This window comes from Aulonocara sp. 'chitande type north' Nkhata Bay, linkage group LG11 (assembly GCF_057382095.1).
Source record: "Aulonocara sp. 'chitande type north' Nkhata Bay isolate Kocher_YH1m ecotype deep benthic linkage group LG11, A_spYH_male_GT1.1, whole genome shotgun sequence".
In the NCBI taxonomy this organism is placed as follows: domain Eukaryota; kingdom Metazoa; phylum Chordata; class Actinopteri; order Cichliformes; family Cichlidae; genus Aulonocara; species Aulonocara sp. 'chitande type north' Nkhata Bay.
The window spans coordinates 7,661,985-7,678,341 of NC_141354.1; the positions used below are offsets into that span (position 1 = coordinate 7,661,985).

Here is a 16,357-nt window from a genome sequence, read left to right on the forward strand (position 1 = left end):
TGAATGGGTGGATGACTGGATATGTAAAGCGCTTTGGGGTCCTTAGGGACTAGTAAAGCGCTATATAAATACAGGCCATTTACCATTTACCATTTACCACTATCTCACCGAGCTTTTCCTGTGTGATCCTTCTAATCTACTTGCACTTCAACGTTTGAAATGGTAAAATTATTATTTTAAGTTTGATTTTTTCTGACTTTATTGCTTCTTACAAAGTGGACTCCATACTACTTGAAGGATACAGGAAACGCTGACTGGTCAAACTGTTCAACTCCACCACCCGGGGTTGTTCTGAGTGGAGTTTGCATGTTCTCCCCACGTGCACGGGTTCTCTTCAGGTACTGCAGCTCCCCAATCTGAAGACATGCAGTTAGTGGGGTTAGGTTAATTGGTGACTAAATTGCCCATAGGAGTGAATGCGAGTGAAAATGATTGTGTCTCTTTGTGTTAGTCCTGTAACCTTGGCGACCTGTCCAGGGCAAGCCCTATGATAGCTGGGATAGTCACACCAGAATGTCCTGCTAAACAGAAAGATTCTTTAAAATACAAGGGGTAGCAAGCGAGTCAGATACCCAGGGCACAGAGATGAAGCAGGTCTGATCATAAACAGTTTATTACTAGGCCAGGGAGCACAAATAAAAACACCCTTAAAATGTACGTAATAAAATCTACTAAAACTAAATAAAAAAAAATTCTAAAACCCGTAAAACTACCATTTTCTACATTCACAAAAAAACCCTGCTATAATTATGCCACATGTTCATTATGGGTCCATCAGCAGGCCAGGAATTCCTTCCTTAGAGCAGAGTCCAGGCCAGCCTCGTCTTCGGCAGACAAGGAAGAGGCTCCCATCTTCTTGTCCTTCCACTGGCACATCACATCCCTGCCCAGCTTGCGTTCTGCACCCGAACCCATCATTCGACCACCGCCACAGCTCCCCTTGTGTCGGTGTCCTGTAAAATAACAAATAGGGGCCAGAACAATGGTCCCAGAAGCGGCCCTGGCTCATGGCCATGGCGACCCTCTCCCAACCCAGCTGCACCCAGTAAACAACAGTAGAGAGGTAAACCTCTACCTTGCTGCCAAGCACACGCGTTGTCTCCTACTGTTGCCGTTCCATGAGGTCAGGACTGGGTCGCCGTGTCACACTGGCCATTTAGCATTCACCGTCCAGTCACCTTACACAGCTGATAGGCCACCTCTGGACACACCCATGCCTCAGCAGGTGGTCCCTATCAGCTAATTTGTCCCATGTGTAGCCAGTCCACAGTGGATTAAAAACTATGTCACATAAAACACTAAAAACCATGCAATAGAAACAGAATAAAACCATGCAAATAAAACGACACTCATAAATAAACACTAAAAATCAGAATAAAAACAATATACAAGATAAATACAAATTTCCACTGTGTGACACTAAGACAGTTTGAAATCTTGATCGTGTTTTGGATTTGGGTCCAGGTTTTGAAAATCACATCACTGCAGGAACTTAAAAACGTATTGAAAATTGAAACATCCCTATATTAAACCGGAGCTGAGGAACTAGTTAATCCTTTCATCTTAATGAAATCTTTATCAACTTAGACTACAGCAACGTCCTATTAGCTGTACTGTCAAAATATGGTGCTGGAGTCAGAGTTTGTCTATGTCCAAGAAATCTAACATTTCACACCACTACTCAGGTTACTTCATAGGCCCATTTTTAGTATGCTATAAATCACTTAATGGTTTGGGCCCCGAGTACATCTCCCTCTCATTGGTTTATTGATTTTGTGACGTGCATTGATTTTATGTTTGCCCATGTTTTTATCTTCATATTCGTTTCTTTTTTTAATTTAGCAACACTGAGTTTATGTTGAGCAGTGTTGAGTGACAGTGAACGTTAAAATAAGAAATGTTCCATTTACTTTACTTCCCTTTTTCTGGGCTGTGTTCCACTTTAGTTCACTTTATTCTGGTGGTAAAAGCGTCTATGGAGAAAACAAAGACAAATGCCTGGAATCACTCCTCTGCCACATTCTCACTGTGCTTTAGCTGATTTACTGGGCTTTGTAGCGCCGCTGCCTTTCTTCAGCTCCAGTACTCAGATGAAAGCATTGCATTTGTTGAAACAATGGCTGTTTGGAGCATGCTGAGCACAGAATTAACAGCAGATTAGGAGTTATCTTTTCAAGACTAATTTGACATGTCCCTTCTTTTCCACATTTTTCTTCAGAACCTCTCTGAGGAGCAAAAGTTGTATGTAAGTTGACGGAGGATTTTTCTATGTTTAAACGATATGTTTAGCAAATCAATTTTACTTACATTTCCTTTTTTGTACCAATGATCTGAAGAGACTGACATTACTGTTATGTGTACAAGGTAAGCTGAGTTTGGAAACATGACAACAACCCATAAATTAACAGCCTGCAACCTGATCCCAGGTGCCAGTAGGAGAAATATTTGGAAACTTTGCACAGAAAACATATAAGTCAAAGAATTCAGGGGAAACAGAGAAGTACAAAGAATATTGATGTATAGGCTTAGGCTTGAAGAAGAATAAATTAAAGTAATGAATAATTAATTTTCTTCACAATGCTTGTTTCCTGAAAGCTTCCTCTGTAAAGGCATCAATTAGGAGTTAAAGGTTCATTTGTCAGACTACAGTGGAAAGTGATAAAAAGAAAGCTGCTTTCATTAACTCCACAGCTCATCACATTCTCCACTCCCAGCTCGCCGCTCCTGTGGCCATGAACATTTTAAAAGTGAGCACCACGACTGGTTGGAGTGAAGGAAGGAAGACAGGATAAAAGACATGTAATGATTCAATGCAGAGAGGTTTATGAACACATAGAAATACTCAGTGCATCATGGGAATCCCCCGGCATCCCACACCTATTGCAGTGTAACTAAGGGAGGATTCAGGGTCCCCTAATCCAGCCCTAACTATATGCTTTAGCAAAAAGGAAGGTTTGAAGCCTAATCTTAAAAGTAGAGATACAGGGAGTGCAGAATTATTAGGCAAATGAGTATTTTGTCCACATCATCCTCTTCATGCACGTTGTCTTACTCCAAGCTGTATAGGCTCGAAAGCCTACTACCAATTAAGCATATTAGGTGATGTGCATCTCTGTAATGAGGAGGGGTGTGGTCTAATGACATCAACACCCTATATCAGGTGTGCATAATTATTAGGCAACGTCCTTTCCTTTGGCAAAATGGGTCAAAAGAAGGACTTGACAGGCTCAGAAAAATCAAAAATAGTGAGATATCTTGCAGAGGGATGCAGCAGTCTCAAAATTGCAAAGCTTCTGAAGCGTGATCATCGAACAATCAAGCGTTTCATTCAAAACAGTCAACAGGGTCGCAAGAAGCGTGTGGAAAAACCAAGGCGCAAAATAACTGCCCATGAACTGAGAAAAGTCAAGCGTGCAGCTGCCAAGATGCCACTTGCCACCAGTTTGGCCATATTTCAGAGCTGCAACATCACTGGAGTGCCCAAAAGCACAAGGTGTGCAATACTCAGAGACATGGCCAAGGTAAGAAAGGCTGAAAGACGACCACCACTGAACAAGACACACAAGCTGAAACGTCAAGACTGGGCCAAGAAATATCCCAAGACTGATTTTTCTAAGGTTTTATGGACTGATGAAATGAGAGTGAGTCTTGATGGGCCAGATGGATGGGCCCGTGGCTGGATTGGTAAAGGGCAGAGAGCTCCAGTCCGACTCAGACGCCAGCAAGGTGGAGGTGGAGTACTGGTTTGGGCTGGTATCATCAAAGATGAGCTTGTGGGGCCTTTTCGGGTTGAGGATGGAGTCAAGCTCAACTCCCAGTCCTACTGCCAGTTTCTGGAAGACACCTTCTTCAAGCAGTGGTACAGGAAGAAGTCTGCATCCTACAAGAAAAACATGATTTTCATGCAGGACAATGCTCCATCACACGCGTCCAAGTACTCCACAGCGTGGCCAACACGTTCTCACTCCCAACTCGTCAAACGTGTGACGCATGGTCAGGCTCCCTCTGCTGCACTTATGGACGCGCAGGGTACCCCTCTCGTGTCGGGAATTGACGTGAAGGGTCCTCCGATTGAAGAGATTGCCGCGGAAGTGCCTTTTGTCGGTATATTTAGACATTTTCCAAATCACATTGTAGTGACGTATACAGAACACAATAAATTATATAATGTAAACAACTACCTGAAAAACAGGTAGAACGATACTTTTGTATGGTTTATTGCATTTACGGAGGGAGTGATGTATGCTGGGTAATGGCACAGCTAGCTACTGGGTGACTTTATTCACCCGCTTCGGCTGTTATCAGTCCATACAATGGGCGTTATTAGCACAAACCAGTCCCATAGATATCGGCCATCTCCTGCTAGATTGTTCAGAAGGTTGTTCTCATCCATCCAGATGGAGGATCACTAACAGGAGCGTGGAAGACTCCAGAATCCACTCTGGCTGCAATCCGGTGGATATGCAGTGTGTACAGGTAAGACCATTTAAACGGACAGCATTTATAGAATGACTATTAAAAGTCAGCGAGTGTCAGTAATGTTAATGTGGTTATGTTAGTAATACACCGAGTGCTAATATAACAGCTTTAAGATGCATTTGTAGATATTATTACGTGTTTTACCGTCTTTATGGTGCTAGCTTAAAGTTACGGTGTAAACGTTAGCTTATATTGGAGTAAAGTGTTACTGGTTAAACGATGTTAGCACAGAAATATTAGCTTCTGTCATGACTGATGAAGTTACTAGTTAATAAAGTTTCCAGTAAAGTGATTAATCGCAGCCACAGATTGACAGCAAATATCTCGATTAGCTTCAGTGCATCTGTAATAAATATGTGCAAGTTTCAGTGCTTCGTTTAAACTGTATGATACTTATACTGACCCAGGGTCAGTGTAAAATACAATCCTAGCTGTGTGAACAAAGCCTGGCTCCTTTAATCCTGCATGACAAACCTCAGGATGCAGGTTATTATTACTCTTTCCTGCTGGCACACCTGTCACACCTGAGAGTCAGCTAGAAACTTACAGTGACGTGGACATCATGCAAAGACTGCCAGACTCTGTAATACTGCAAATGATCAGTGACTCAGGTTAACACTAAACTTTAAACAGTACCTCTGTGTCTCTGTGTGCTGAACATCTAGGATTGGGTCAGGCTGCATTGACTGTGGGACTTTAATGTGTTAAAAGCAGGTTGAAGACGGCTCAGAAACATTTGAAGATTAAAATTTAGCATTATGGCTGCTGGTGGTTTGTAAAGCCTCTACTCAGCTGTATTTTTGTTACTAATTTATGTTTGTTGTTGTTTAACACAGATTTCAGAAGAGCAAATATGCTTAATAGTTTAACTAGATGTCATTTGTCAGTGTGGGACTGCTGAGTCACCGGAAGAACTCGTTTCATTCATTCTCCACATGATGTTCATTTACAGAAATGTTTCACAGGAACTGATTTCTCCCAAAGGGTGAACTAGTGTGTTTCCATAGATTACCTCTGTATGAATGTACTTCTTAAATGAAGGCAAGTGTTTGTCCTTTTTTGTTCCTCAGGTACAGTACGTGATATCAAGGGCAGGCGGTCAACACTGGGGGTAGACAAGAAGCAGACGTACTTCCAAGAGGGAGCTGCAGTGAGGACACAGCCAGGTCACTGAGGTCAGAGATCAGAATCTGAAACAGCTCAGGTTTATATTTTAGAGGTTATAAAAATCAAAATGTATTATTTAAAGAAACCTTTAAATAATAGTCATAATTATGATTATTATAACAAATATAAAACATTTAAGTGGATTTTCTGTTGCACATATCGTGTTAGCCCTGCAATAAACTGGCAGCCTGTCTTTGTCCTGTATCAGCTGGGATAGGCTTCATCCTCCCGCAACCCTGAATTGGATACATTGTATTCCAATTATGTAATCTGATCATTTACAAACTCAAGGTATCTAATCAAAATGTAAGTAATAATTATAAAATGGGAAAGCAGAAATAAGTGTGACATAAATGTAAATGTGTGAGCTGACATAGAGGACAGCTACATGCAGTCTGAAAAACCTTTGTTGTCAAGTTTGCAGGTATATCAGCACGAGACATTCTTACATAGAAGAGACATTAAAGTCTCTGACTCAGTGAAGCATTATTGGTCCCGTCTGTTTGGATAAATATAGTAAGTTGATGTATGTCCATTTATTGACACATTTCCTTAAGTGCTTATCCAGCTCAGGATCACAGTGGAGCTGCAGCTGGATATGTTCAGTAAATAAACCTTACAAAAGTTAACAATAAACCTGCATCCCTGTACGTTGTTGTCCACAGGATGAGAAAATCAAACTGGAAGACTGTGGAACATGTTAATAAATGTTTGTGTGTTTATGCCTGTGTCTTTCACAGGAGGCGCTGGAAGGTTTCCCTAATAGTTCCTGGTGAATCAAAGCAGAACCATAAAGGTTGCTGGACTGCATGATGGCCTTACCCCTGAGCCGTCATCCTGTTAAAGGAGGAACCAGTTAGAAGCTGTTTTCAAAGTAGCTGAGCAGATTTCATCTCAAGTAAGCAATTAACTGTTTGTTCGTTTGTTCTGCCACTTAAAGAGCATTTAAGGACGTCTTTTGAGTGTCCAGTTGAATTAATTCTACTGGCTCTCATGGTCATTTGTTATTATAGACATATTTTTCATCTTCATCCAGCTATTTAGTAAATTCTATCTATTTAGTAATATCCGTCAGCTATAAAATGTAATATAAATATAAAAATATCTAAATATCTCCTGCACTTTATATTTTAATGATGTAAGTCTGTTATCGTGTTACATTAGCATTCCTCACATATCAATGAGATGCTGTACAGTACAATCCTACTGACACAGCAGAGGGATAACGACGGCTATTCAACATCGTTACACGACACATTCGAGCTGCATGATGCAGACAAAGTGACTAAATCATCTTTTTGTGGTTTATTGTCTTCAAACCAGCAGACAAAGCCGATTGCAGAAGATGTCAGAGAAGAACTTCAGGCCGTGGACTGAAAAGGTATTTTTTTTCTTGTTATCAAAGACATTTGGAGTGGCAGCTTCTACAACTGGTTGTGCTAAAGTAAAGCTTACAGTCTAAGAAATCACAGTGTTGATATTCAGCACAAAGAGAAAAGCTCACTTGTTTGAATTTATTTACAATCATAGTTTTTATAAATTCTGACTGTAAACAGCTTTTACAGCTTTGATATTGTTTGACACTCGATATCAGGTTTAATTTAAAGGTTTCTGTGTCCCAATGAGCCATTTACACTGATCAGTGTCAGTTTAACTGTAACACATTCATTATTTAGATTCAACAGAGAAATAACTGAATGTAAAAATGGCAGCCCTCAGGCAGGTTTATAGAGATATATGCATATATGCATGGTTTCTAAAGTAACTGACAGGAAGTAACCAGGCCGTTAGAAATGGATGGCATGTGTTTAGAGTTACTGGAGTTGGGTAACTCTACTTACCAAAAGCAGAAGCACACAGATGAAGGATCAGATGCTGAATGTTGCAGGAACATGCTCATGTGTGGTGGTCATTCAGTGCTGCAGGTTAGACAGTCCAAGACTGATATGCTGCCCATCTGAGAGTTTGAAAACACACATGCAAAGATTTATTTTGTGTTACAGTCAAAGTTGGATGTTCATTTTTGTCCTTTAAAAATGTTTGTGTATTTGAAAGCACTAACATTTAAGGATGACTTGGATCGTCTCCTTTAAAGGGGAGACAAGTGTATCCACGGATCCACGTCACTTTACCTGGATGATGACTCCTCCCCCCTCACTCAGAAACACTCCTAATATAACCAAGCAAATAAATAATATTGAAGATTTACTTACATCATTACAAAAACATCAAAAACATCTCCTTTGATTCTATTTCTCCATTCCTGCTGAACATCAGGCAACAAATATCACAGTAAATCACAGTAAAATGTAAAGCACATGTTTTCTCTGCTTTGTCTGACCTCTGCAGAGCCTCTGTCAAGAAAAACACATCTGTAAGCATAAAACAAATATACATTCATAACACGTCACTGGACAAACCTCGGTCAGCTGATTTCCTCTGTGCAGTGCAGACGAACATCAGTCAGCAAGTCAAGGTGGTGAGATGGACTGGTGCCCTTTGTGACTCTGCTGGTTCTTCTGAGGAAACACCACCGTCTCTCCACACCGTCACCATCTGTGAGCACAAACTGCTGCTCTGCTCTGCCAGCATGTAGGAATCACATATCACACACACAGGGGTGAAGAAACATCAGAGCTCAACTTTGGATACTTTAGATCTAAACAGATCAAAGTAGCTCTTAGCTTCAACAATCAGTGAGCAGACAAACAATGATACCAAACTGATTCTGTGTGAATACAATATGGTATTTTCAATACAGGTGTCAAATTAATTTATTAATGTCACGGTTTGCGGGGGCAAGCCGTGTGGAATATATATAGGACCAAAAGGCGGCAGCTCTGGTGCAGGTGAGTGTTTATTAACAACAAAAATGCAAACAACAAAGGCGCTAGGAACATGAAACTGAAACCTAAACTGGGTAAACTAACAACACAAACCAAGAATGACGGTGCAGGGAGGTCCGGGGAAATACATACAGGGAGACCGAGGGGAAACAACACAGACGAACCAGCAACAACTATGACAGAAGACACAACTTAAATACACTCAGAGAACACAGGGGGATTACATACAGGTGGGGACACAGCTGGGAGTAATTAACATGACGAGACTAGGGAGGCAAACTGAAAACACTCACATAAGACACAGACCTTCACAATAAAACAGGAACTTACACATGAAAGGACACAAACTAAGAAACGCGGACTAGATACAGGAACACACGGGCAGAACAGAGTAAACACAACCAGAGGAAGAACAGAACCAAAATCGCGAAGAGAAAACACAAAACGCTGGGTCAAAGGACCCAGGATCATGACAGTACCCCCCCCTCAAAGGCTGGCTCCAGACAGCCCAACAAGAAACAGCCAGAAAAAACAGAAAACAACCCGACCAGGGCGGGCGGCGGGGGCCCAGGAAGGAGGGCTCGAAGCAAAACAAAACCGGAGCACCAGAAGGCCAAAAGACAAAAACAAAAAAACGAGCCCAAAACCAAAAGAAACGAAGCACACCAAAACACAGGAAAAAAACAGAGTCCAAAACAGAAGAGTTCAGGGGGCCGACAGCACAGGAGTCCAAAACAGTTCGGGGGGCCGGCCAGGGGGCCGACAGCACAGGAGTCCAAAACAGTTCGGGGGGCCGACCGTGCGGACGGCAACGGCGGCGACGTGGATACAGTTCGGGAGGCCGGCCGTGCGGACGGCAACGGCGGCCACTCAGGCGATGGCGGTCCGGGGGCCGGCCGTGCGGAAGGCAGCGGCGGCCACTCAGGCGATGGCGGTCCGGGGGCCGGCCGTGCGGAAGGCAGCGGCGGCCACTCAGGCGATGGCGATCAGGGGGCTGGCCGCGCGGAAGGCAGCGGCGGCGCCCAAGTGTCAGGCGCACCGGCCGAGGCTTGGAGGGCACAGGACCAGGCGACGCTGAAGCAGAGGCAGGACCAGACGAGGCTGCAGCTGGCGATGAGGCTGCAGCTGGCGATGAGGCTGCAGCTGGCGATGAGGCTGCAGCTGGCGATGAGGCTGCAGCTGGCGATGAGGCTGCAGCTGGCGATGAGGCTGCAGCAGACGAAGGCTCTGAGGCTGCAGCAGACGAAGGCTCTGAGGCTGCAGCAGACGAAGGCTCTGAGGCTGCAGCAGACGAAGGCTCTGAGGCTGCAGCTGACGAAGGCTCTGAGGCTGCAGCTGACGAAGGCTCTGAGGCTGCAGCTGACGAAGGCTCTGAGGCTGCAGCTGACGAAGCACAGGCTGGAGCTGCAGCTGACGAAGCACAGGCTGGAGCTGCAGCTGACGAAGCACAGGCTGGAGCTGCAGCTGACGAAGCACAGGCTGGAGCTGGCGTAGCAGATGGTGGCTGGATGGGCTCCTCGGGCCCTCCAGCTGATGTGGCATGGTGCTGGTGCGGTTCTCCTGAACCCCCAGCTGACGAGGAAGGTTGCTGAACGGGCCCCTCGGACCCTCCAGCGGAGACAGGAGGCTGAACGGGCCCCTCGGACCCTCCAGCCGACGAGGCATGAGGCTGGTGTGGTTCTCCGGAACCACCAGCTGACGAGGAAGGCTGCTGGACGGGCTCCTCGGGCCCCCCAGCTGAAACAGGAGACAAAGGCCGGAGCGGTCCGTCGGACCCTCCAGCGGAGACAAGAGACGAAGGCCGGAGCGGTCCCTCGGGTGGCTGCTTAAACTCCAGGGGTCCAGAATCAGCTGAGGACTGGGACCTAGCCTCTGGGGAAGCCCTGGAGCGGCAAACTGTGCCAAAGGCGGCTGAACTACAAAAAGCACCTTGAGGTAAAATTATACTTTCTCCCTGCATGGAGTGAGTATGTGAGACCACTATTACTGGAGCCAGAGTTACGGGTAGCGGGGGCACTGGAGCTACTGGGGTCTGCGCTACAGGCGGCACTGGAGCTACTGGGGCCTGCGCTACAGGCGGCACTGGAGCTACTGGGGCCTGCGCTACAGGCGGCACTGGAGCTACTGGGGCCTGCGCTACAGGCGGCACTAGAGACTGAGCTGAGGGTGGCACTGGAGACTGAGCTGAGGGTGGCACTGGAGACTGAGCTGAGGGTGGCACTGGCTGCGGGGGAGCTAACTGGGCTGAGAGTGGCTGCGGGGGAGGTGATATGCTGTTCACAAAGTCATCTGCCGCACAGAACACCGCCCCTGAATGAACAGTCATACAGTCCGCAAATGGAAAACAGTCCTCACTCACCACAGCCGGCGAATTAGAAGTCCAAACGTCCAGCTGTGGGGTGGCGCGCTTGCGGCGCGATCGGCGTCTCCTCCCCGCAGACGGCTCCGACGGGCCGGGCAAGATCACATCCGGCGAGTCGGGCAGCGAGGCAGGAGTGGCTGAGAGAAGGTGCGGTGTGAGCCGGAGAAAAGCCTGCATGGTCGGAGGAAGCGAGTCCAATAGCCATGGCAGGCCGGAAAAGAGCCGTTGCAGCCGGTCTTCTGCTGCGCGGCGAAGCTCTTCCGGGGGATGTTCCAGCCATAGGCTGAGAAGGATCTCCACATTGTATGTGATGTCGTCCTGGAGCTCCTCGGACGGATTTACTGCCGCTGGGTCCATGGTGGCTGGTTCGTTCTGTCACGGTTTGCGGGGGCAAGCCGTGTGGAATATATATAGGACCAAAAGGCGGCAGCTCTGGTGCAGGTGAGTGTTTATTAACAACAAAAATGCAAACAACAAAGGCGCTAGGAACATGAAACTGAAACCTAAACTGGGTAAACTAACAACACAAACCAAGAATGACGGTGCAGGGAGGTCCGGGGAAATACATACAGGGAGACCGAGGGGAAACAACACAGACGAACCAGCAACAACTATGACAGAAGACACAACTTAAATACACTCAGAGAACACAGGGGGATTACATACAGGTGGGGACACAGCTGGGAGTAATTAACATGACGAGACTAGGGAGGCAAACTGAAAACACTCACATAAGACACAGACCTTCACAATAAAACAGGAACTTACACATGAAAGGACACAAACTAAGAAACGCGGACTAGATACAGGAACACACGGGCAGAACAGAGTAAACACAACCAGAGGAAGAACAGAACCAAAATCGCGAAGAGAAAACACAAAACGCTGGGTCAAAGGACCCAGGATCATGACAATTAAAACTAATACAGATATATGTATATATATATTTTTTGATAAATTAGTTTGCTAAATTATAAGAATATATATATATATTTTTCATTTAACAATTGCAACTGAAAGAAATTAAATATTGAACAAAAATATATTGTCACATTCTGAGCATGCTCAGCACGCTGACAGACTTGAAGTTGCTACAGATTTTAAGAAGTGATAATTATAGGGAAGAAACTTCTCTTTTTCATCCGTTTAATCAAACATTTGATGCCTCAGCTGTCTCAGTCCTGTAGCGTTCTGCAACTACAACTAACCTGAGGCTTGGATTTGGCTGCAGGTGCCCCTGTACATCCTTCTCAGCAGCACACATGTGGGTACCATTTAATCCCACTTCTTCCTGAGCTTTGCTTCATCACAAGACCAAAGGTGGCATCCCGTGTCAGTCTTATCATCATCCAGAAGAAACATTTGAAGAAACATCATGGAGAAGAAACATTTACGCGCCTCCTGGTTTTGTTTTCTGATCCTGCGAAAAGACTGAGGACAACAAAGCCCAGAGAACACGAGATACACAACATCCAACATTCAGACTCAACAGCCTCCATAAATGAAGAGCACCAGGTTGGTTCAGTTATAGTAGATATGAGCATACTTCACATTACTGGGTATGAATAATAATGAGGAGGCAAACTTTGAAGATGCAGAGCATGATGTCCCATCATCAGACTGTAAACAAACATCCACCAGGCTTCTTTGTTGCCAAAATTGATGATTCTCCCATCAGGGATCAGTAGAGTGTATTAACCTGTGGTATAAGCAGCAGTCACTGAAATATTACTGTTTCAGATAAGAAATCTAGCACATAAAAGCCAGGGTGGGAGGGATCTCTGCAAACTGACTTACCTCTGCAAGTGTGAAGCTCAACAAAAATCTGACTCTCCAGTCACTGACAAACAAAAACTCCAGCTGGGAGATAGAAAACGCTGTCTGGGTCCTGCTGGATGTTGCTGGTCAGAGTTCCACATTAGCAGAGTGCTTCTTGGTCCCACTGACCCATGTGGACAGCGACTGTGGAGAACTGTTCTGGAAAACAGAAAAGAGAATTAAAATAACAAAAAGCCAAACAGGATTTCCACAAAGACTCTCTTGGAATCAGCAATCAAAAAAAAAACACTGGTTCATATTTCAATTAAATATGAACAGGTTCCTTAAATGTACGCAGTTCAGATCTGATTTAATTTAATTTCCTTCACACAGCACATTCGTCCAGGCTGACAGGTAAACATAGAATTAATCTCAGGTAACATGACTCATAGTAGAGATTCAGTAAGAAAGATTGCAGGCTCTAATATTATTACCACACAATCCAAGGACACACCAACAGCTCAGATTTGTAGAACTACTTAAACAAATGTCTTCTGAATATTCAATTCAGGTTCACAGTGGGAGGGGGGGGGGGGGGGGGGTGTCGTGGAATTTTTTAAATAAAGTCTGCAACACAGAAAGAGCTGTGATCAAGCTATTTATTACTGCGCCAACACACATCAAACATCACAGTTCAGTCATGTCAGCGCTGCCACAGAGGTCGTGCTCCTGCTCCTTTATGCATTCCAAGGAAGAGGAAGTTAAACTGATCACACCACACTTCACGTGTCTCGCTATGAAACCTAACGTATCAATGGTTAAGCTGTTTTGTGCCCTTGGCCTTATCAGCACCTGTAAAGGGAGTTGTTTTCTCAAACTGCTGACGCTGAAGTAAGTTCATCTAGTTTTAGAAACTTTCACTGAACAGTAACAGTGTCACAACTAAGCACATGCATAAGCACTTAAATACTTTAAATGAGAATAACAGAAAATTTCTATTACAGGAGCTAGAGCCTGTCCCAGTAGTCATAGGTAGAGCACACCTGGACAGGTCACCAGTCTGTCAGAGGACTAACACAGAGACAGACATCAGAGTAACAAATCTATTTAAAATTAATGTACGTTTGCTGCAGCTGTATGTATGAACATGTGTTTCTGTGCTCACAGTCCACCTCTCAGGAACCTGCAGTTCACTTTTAGTCTACTTTAAACAGACCTCACAAAAGGCTGATGTGGCTGGATCAGTAGTCTGATTTAAGTACGATACCTTTGGCCAGGGATTAATCTGGTGCATCGCTTCACTGCAGTCTTACGTATTTTCCCCACACCTGAATAAAAAATACTGATATATACAAATAACAGCTTCACCTGATGCAGCCTGACCCAATCCTAGATGTTCAGCACACAGAGACACAGAGGTACTGTTTAAAGTTTAGTGATAACTTGAGTCACTGATCATTTGCAGTATTACAGAGTCTGGCAGTCTTTGCATGATGTCCACGTCACTGTGAGTTTCTAGCTGACTCTCAGGTGTGACAGGTGTGCCAGCAGGAAAGAGTAATAATAACCTGCATCCTGAGGTTTGTCATGCAGGATTAAAGGAGCCAGGCTTTGTTCACACAGCTAGGATTGTATTTTACACTGACCCTGGGTCAGTATAAGTATCATACAGTTTAAACGAAGCACTGAAACTTGCACATATTTATTACAGATGCACTGAAGCTAATCGAGATATTTGCTGTCAATCTGTGGCTGCGATTAATCACTTTACTGGAAACTTTATTAACTAGTAACTTCATCAGTCATGACAGAAGCTAATATCTCTGTGCTAACATCGTTTAACCAGTAACACTTTCCTCCAATATAAGCTAACGTTTACACCGTAACTTTAAGCTAGCACCATAAAGACGGTAAAACACGTAATAATATCTACAAATGCATCTTAAAGCTGTTATATTAGCACTCGGTGTATTACTAACATAACCACATTAACATTACTGACACTCGCTGACTTTTAATAGTCATTCTATAAATGCTGTCCGTTTAAATGGTCTTACCTGTAAACACTGCTGTATCCACCGGATTCCAGCCAGAGTGGATTCTGGAGTCTTCCACGCTCCTGTTAGTGATCCTCCATCTGGATGGATGAGAACAACCTTCTGAACAATCTAGCAGGAGATGGCCCATATCTATGGGACTGGTTTGTGCTAATAACGCCCATTGTATGGACTGATAACAGCCGAAGCGGGTGAATAAAGTCACCCAGTAGCTAGCTGTGCCATTACCCAGCATACATCACTCCCTCCGTAAATGCAATAAACCATACAAAAGTATTGTTCTACCTGTTTTTCAGGTAGTTGTTTACATTATATAATTTATTGTGTTCTGTATACGTCACTACAATGTGATTTGGAAAATGTCTAAATATACCGACAAAAGGCACTTCCGCGGCAATCTCTTCAATCGGAGGACCCTTCACGTCAATTCCCGACGCGAGAGGGGTACCCTGCGCGTCCATAAGTGCAGCAGAGGGAGCCTGACCATGCGTCACACGTTTGACGAGTTGGGAGTGAGAACGTGTTGGCGTGGCTGGCAAGAAAGGGTATAAAAGAAGAAAAACTAATGACATGGCCACCTTGTTCACCTGATCTGAACCCCATTGAGAACCTGTGGTCCATCATCAAATGTGAGATTTACAAGGAGGGAAAACAGTACACCTCTCTGAACAGTGTCTGGGAGGCTGTGGTTGGTGCTGCACGCAATGTTGATGGTGAACAGATCAAAACACTGACAGAATCCATGGATGGCAGGCTTTTGAGTGTCCTTGCAAAGAAAGGTGGCTATATTGGTCGCTGATTTGTTTTTGTTTTGTTTTTGAATGTCAGAAATGTATATTTGTGAATGTGGAGATGTTATATTGGTTTCACTGGTAAAAATAAATAATTGAAATGGGTATATATTTGTTTTTTGTTAAGTTGCCTAATAATTATGCACAGTAATAGTCACCTGCACACACAGATATCCCCCTAAAATAGCTAAAACTAAAAACAAACTAAAAACTACTTCCAAGATAGAGCTGGGTGTCATCTGCATAGCAGTGAAAATGTATGCTATGTCTTCTAATGATGCTGCCTAAGGGAAGCATGTATAATGTAAACAGAATTGGTCCTAGCACTGAACCCTGTGGAACTCCATAATTAACCTTAGTGTGTGAAGAGGACTCTCCACCCATATGGAAAAGATGTATATAAATCTTATAAAGTTTGTATCTGTCTTGTGTGAAACTTGTGTGAAAAGCATACAAGAGTGAAAACAGATATAAGATCCCTAGAAAAATTATATAAATGAAACTTGTATGTTTTGGATACTTACTAAAACAATATATGAAAGTGGCCACTTTCATGAGTAAATCATATAAGCCTTATATGATTCACTATATGAAGTAGGCCACATCTGATGCAAGTCTTTTATAAGTTTTTTCTATTTCTTTTCCATATGGGCATTTACATGAACAAACTGGCGTCTATTAGATAGATATGATACAAACCACTGCAGTGCAGTACCTGTAATACCTACAGCATGTTCTAATCGCTCTAATAGGATATTATGGTCAACAGTATCGAATGCTGCACTAAGGTCTAGCAGGACAAGCACAGAGATGAGTCCACTGTCAGAGGCCATAAGAAGATCATTTGTAACCTTCACTAAAGCTGTTTCTGTGCTGTGATGAGCTCTGAAACCTGAC

At 44.0% G+C, this 16,357-nt stretch overlaps 2 long non-coding RNA genes across 6 annotated transcripts; one reads left to right on the forward strand and one right to left on the reverse strand.

The window, feature by feature from the left end:
- Positions 1–597: 597 nt before the first annotated feature.
- On the reverse strand, positions 598–15,186 carry LOC147318417 (uncharacterized). 4 transcript variants are annotated; one of them, XR_015131453.1, is made up of 9 exons: positions 15,043–15,186; positions 14,670–14,749; positions 12,652–12,831; positions 12,063–12,553; positions 8,067–8,228; positions 7,709–7,816; positions 7,488–7,603; positions 6,469–6,483; positions 598–5,624 (listed from the first exon to the last, which is right to left on the reverse strand). It is a non-coding gene; the product is annotated as an uncharacterized LOC147318417 (long non-coding RNA). The 4 variants fall into 4 exon arrangements; XR_015131452.1 differs by having other exon boundaries at positions 12,063–12,831; XR_015131454.1 differs by lacking the exon at positions 15,043–15,186 and having other exon boundaries at positions 598–1,973; positions 5,492–5,624; positions 12,063–12,831; positions 14,670–15,015.
- On the forward strand, positions 4,140–7,301 carry LOC147318418 (uncharacterized). Of its 2 annotated transcripts, XR_015131457.1 has the most exons (5): positions 4,140–4,192; positions 4,398–4,476; positions 5,550–5,654; positions 6,387–6,544; positions 6,970–7,301. It is a non-coding gene; the product is annotated as an uncharacterized LOC147318418 (long non-coding RNA). The 2 variants fall into 2 exon arrangements; XR_015131456.1 differs by lacking the exon at positions 4,140–4,192 and having other exon boundaries at positions 4,349–4,476.
- Positions 15,187–16,357: the final 1,171 nt, after the last annotated feature.